The sequence below is a fragment of the Marmota marmota genome, unplaced genomic scaffold (assembly GCF_001458135.2).
Source record: "Marmota marmota marmota unplaced genomic scaffold, marMar, whole genome shotgun sequence".
NCBI classification, from domain to species: Eukaryota; Metazoa; Chordata; class Mammalia; order Rodentia; family Sciuridae; genus Marmota; species Marmota marmota.
The window spans coordinates 51,261,649-51,266,984 of NW_026000005.1; positions in this window are offsets into that span (position 1 = coordinate 51,261,649).

Here is a 5,336-nt window from a genome sequence, read left to right on the forward strand (position 1 = left end):
TGGGCGCCCGCGGGCAGAACCGGAGGAGCCCGGCCGGTGGTGCCACAGGGGTTCCCGGGCGAGTTGGCCCAGGGGCGCGGAGGTGGGCGCGCCCGGGAGCGGAATTTCTGTCTGGGCTGCCCCGCTCTTCTCCCACCAGAACATGGCTAGAATGTGCTTCGTCCAGGCCGGAGGACACGCGCGCTTAAATCTTGACACTGCAAAGGCACCCTTCACAAGGGCAGGGCAGTCTGAATTCTCCCGGCGTGAGAATGCCCATTTCAATGGTCTTGATCAGCCTTTGCAAGTCTGATAGACAAAAATTCACCCATTCCAATTTGCATTCTGATAATGCTAAGGTGGTTGTTTTTGTTTGTTTGTTTCTTGGTACCCCAGACTGAACTCAGGACCATTGAGCCACCTCCCCAGCCTTTTAGACATAGGGTCTTGCAGAGTTGCTGAGGCTGGCTTTGAACTTGCAGTCCTCTTGCCTAAGCCTCCTGAGCTGCTGGGATTACAGGCGTGCACTGGCACGCCCGGCTTATCCATCTTTTAATATGTAGTTGTGCATTTTTTGTTTTTGTTTTGTGCTGTAGTGGGGATCAAGCCAAGACCAGGAGCATGCTGGACAAGTACTCTATGGCTAAGCATCATCCCCAGCCATTTTTTTAAAATTCATTTCAGTTTTTTTTTAATATTTTTTAAGTTGTAGTTGGACACAATGCCATTAATTAATTAATTCTTATGTGGTGCTGAGGATTGCACCCAGCCCCTCACACACATGCTAGATGAGCACTCTACTGCTGAGCCACAACCCCAGCCCCTCAGTTTATTTTTATACTGGAGATTGAACTCAGGCCCATGCACATGCTAGATAAGCGGTATTCTACCAAGTTACATCCCCAGCCCTTTACATTTTTTGAGACAACATTTCACTGAATTCCTTGAGGTGACCTCAGACTTGTAATCCTCCTGCCTCAGTTTCTAGAGCATCTCAGATTACAGGCCTGTGCCACTGCATCAGGCATTTCTTGGTGACAGGACTATGTTCTAAGAAATGTGTCATTAGACAACTTCATCATTCGAACATCATTGAGTGTGTATGTGTGTGTATGTACTATCTGCACATAAGTAGGTGATATCTTATGGAATTACCATGATGTTATGTTGTCTGTTGTTGACCAAGATATTGTTTTACAGCACATGACTATGATTCTTACAGTCATATAATTGCTCAGTCCCCGTTTGTGAATGTTTTTCTCTGGATATATTTTAATTTGCATGAGTACTTTATGCAGTATATTTAAAATTATCTTTCCTTGGTTTATCAGTTCATTTTGTTCATGGTTTTAATTATTTTTAAATTCTTTACTTATCTCCCCCATCTTCTTAATTATTTCTTTTCCTTCACAGAAAAAAAAATTGGATCAATTATGTATAATCATTTTCTCCAGTTCTTTTCTTGTGAATCTACTTACTCCAAACAGGCATTCATCACCATCATTTAACCGAATCAGTTTTGTAGGTTGTAAATGACTTCTAGGTTGCCAGGTTCAGTTCAGAGTGAGCCCTCAACTCATTGTTTTAATTATCTCCACCTTCTTCAAATAGCCTTTTCACTTGTCTTCCAGTATACCATAACTATACTTACTGGTCTTTCTCAGTGTCCTTTGTTCTTCTTTTCAGCTTTTTTTAACTTTGGAATGCCTTGGCACCTAATTCTTGGGTCTCTTCTTTGTTTCTTTTTCAATTAGATAATGATTACATTCAGGCTCATAGATTTATTTTGATCACTAAATCAGTGTTAATCCAGAAGAAACATAATGCAAACAATGTGTGTGATTTTTAATTTTTTAGTACACATTAACAAACGAAAAATATATAGGTAGAATTAGTTTTAGTGTTTCATTTAACCAAGTATATGAAATTATTATTGTTTTAACGTGTATTTAGGTAAAATATGTTAATGAGATTTTGTTCTTTTCATATTAAGTCTTCAAAATCTAGTATATGTTTTATACTTATAGCACATTTCAATTTAGATTTGCCCATTTCAAGTACTCATTAACCATATAAGGCTACTGGTCAGTACAGCTCTAGATGATCTCACTGATCTCCAGACCTCTATCTCTATTTGAATGTCTAATAAATATCTCAGAATTAGCATGTGTAAAACTCTTGGGAGGTATTCTTGATTCTGTTTTCTCACATTCCTATCCATTCCAGTAAGACAAATCTTCTCAGTCTTAACTAATAGATCCAGGATCTAATCAACCTTCTCTGCTGCAGTCAGTGTGCTCCCAGACATCATCATCTCTTGCCTAGATTATTAGAAAAGCCTCCTGACTTGCTAGGTGTCTGCATGGCTCCTTCCTTCTGTTTCTTTAGTTGTTTTTTTGCAAGTCTCACCTTATCAGAAAAATGTTCCTTGACTACCGTACTTCAAGTCATACCCCTCCTCCATTCACTTGAAATGTATACCCAGGTAAATCAGTATTCCCTCATTCCTTGTATACTTTGCTTTTGTCCATTGCATTTTCATCATCTAACCTACTGTGTATTTTACTTACTACTTTATTTCTTGTGTCCTGCCTGAAGAATGAGTGCCATAGGGCAACATTTATTTCACTATTTACTAGTTCAGCCTGGTACATGGTAGGCATTCAGAGATGCTGAGAGAAATTGTTGTTCCTGCTGTGATGATGTTCTTTCCTTTTTTTTCTTCTTGGGGGTGGGGGTGGGGGTGGGTACTGGGGATTGAACTCAGGGGCTCTCAACCACTGAGCCACATCCCCAACCCTATTTTGTATTTTATTTAGAGACAGGGTCTCACTGAGTTACTTAGCACCTCACCCTTGCTGAGGCTGGCTTTCAACTCAAAATCCTCCTATCTCAGCCTATCCGGCCTTTGGGATTACCAGTGTGCACCACCATGCCCTGCTGTTATTTCTTCTATTAGGTTTGAAGTTTGCCTGTCACCATTTCTCTGTGGTCCAAGATGGTTTGGAAAAAAATTGATACAGGCTATATCTGCAGCCTTTGAAAATTTTCCTGTGGTTGGGTCTCTGTTCACCTGTGAGTCTTTTTAAAATCTTTTCTTAGTAATGTGTCTGTTTTTATTGTTGTAAAATGATCCATCAAAGGTGTATACAGCAATCTCAATTTTTTTTAAAAAGTACCTCTTTATCTCTTGTTAAGGTACTCCTTTTCTTGGTTTAAATTTTTTTTTTTTGTTTTTAAAGAAATAAATGGATTGTCACTGTGTTGCCAGGGTGGACCCAACTTCCTGGGCTCAAGTGATCCTCCTGCCTCAGATTCCCTAATTACTGGGAGTACAGGTGTGTGCCACCATTCCTGGCAAGGTGCTCCTTTTTTAGTTGATAATTTTTGTTTCAGTTCTTAGATTTCTGATATTTATCTATTTTTGTTCATCTTTTCAGAGAATAGGGCTTGATTTATTTTGACTATTGTTTAATTGATTGCTTCTGTTTTTCTCCTAAATAATTTTATTATCAACTTTTTTGGTTTATCTTTAGTTCTTTTCTGAATTCTTTTTTAAAATACATTTTTTAGTTGTAGATGAACACAATACCTTATTTATTTATTTTAATGTGGTGCTGAAGATCAAACCCAGTGCCTCACATGTGCTAGGTTTGTACCCTACCACTGAGCCACAACCCCAGCCCCTCTTTTCTTAATTCATTTATTTCCAGTTTTATTTAATGATAAATATCTAAAGCTGTGACTTTTTTTGCTTATAACCTTGATTATGTCCTCTGGGTTTTGGTGTCTATACTCTTATTGTCAGTTTTCTTCAACTATAAAAGTCTATACTGCTTATTAACTGCCATAGTCAGGTTCATAGTTAGACAGCTGTCTATGGAATGAGATCTTCTGCTTTATATTCTTATTGCAGAACACAGAGAGTGAACTTAGATGATTTTTTTCAGGATCATTGATTGAAATAGTTCATAAAAATAGTTCCTAATTAGAACAAAATCAGTTCTTCCTGCCAGATCTATTGGATTCTGTTGAAAAACTTCACAGGGTATGGACAATGAAGGTAAGTGGGAGCCAGAGCTCAAAATGATTTTGTGGTTTGGCTAGCCATTTATTCTGCTGGTCTCCTCGGGGATCATTTGTGTGCATTTGGGTGTCTTGGTTTTTCTACTAGAGACCAGTTTGTGCTTCCTCATTTGTAGCTGACTTCATAGAGTCATTGTCATTAACTTTTTTAAAAAACAACTTTATTGAGGTATATCTCACTCATTTCAGTGATTTTTAGTATCTTTAACAGAGTAGTATAATCATAACATAAATCAGTTTTAGAATATTTTCATTGCTTCAGTAAGATCATTTATGCCTTTTTATAGTTAGTCCCCACCTCACCTCCAACTCAAGGAAGCCACTAATCTTTGTCTCTCTAAATTTGCTTTTTCTGGACATTTATTTAAATGAAATCATATAATATGTGGTCTCTTGTGCCCTGCTTCTCTCATTTAGCTTAATTTTTTAGATTAATACATGAAGTAGCGTGTATTGGTAGTTTGATCATTTTTATTGACGGAAGATGTTATGTTGTGTGAAGGTACCACTGTTTTAGTTAGCTTTTCTGCTGCTGTGACCAAAAGACCTGACAAGAACAATTTTGGAGAAGGAAAGTTTATCTGGTAGCTCACAGTTTTAGATGTCTCAGTCCATATATGTCCGACTCCATTTCTTGGGTCCTGAGGTGAGGCAGAACATCATAGCAGAAGTATGTGGCAGAAGAAAGTAGCTGGGGACAAGGGACCAGGAAGCAGAGAGAACCTCCCTTACCAGGGACAAAATATAAACCCCCAAAGCATGTTCCCATCAACCCAGTTCCTCTAGCCACACCCTACCTGCCTGTAGTTAACACCCAGTTTATCCCTGTCCCGGGATTAATGACACTGATTAGGTTAAAACTAATAACCCAATCATTTCACCTCTAAGCTTTCTTGCATTGTACATGTGAGTTTGGGGGGGGGTGTTACCTAATATCTAAACCATGTCATTAACTTTTTACAATTTATTTTGGAAGCATTTTTAATCTAGGTTCAACATAAATTATGGTTATTATAGTCTTTAAGACTTTTTGATTAGGATTTTTGGATAACTTTATTTTTTATGTTTCTTGGAAATTTTATGAGACTGTCTTGTCTATTTTTTATGTGGCTATTAATTCACATTTAAAAGAAGTTAGTCAATCTGTTTCATTGTTAACCCTCTGAATTAGAATCTTTGAGTATATCTGCTACTTTGTTAAATTTTTCCTGTATATCTAATAGTTTTTTAAATTATAATGAGTATTATAATAATTTAATATTTATACTTCT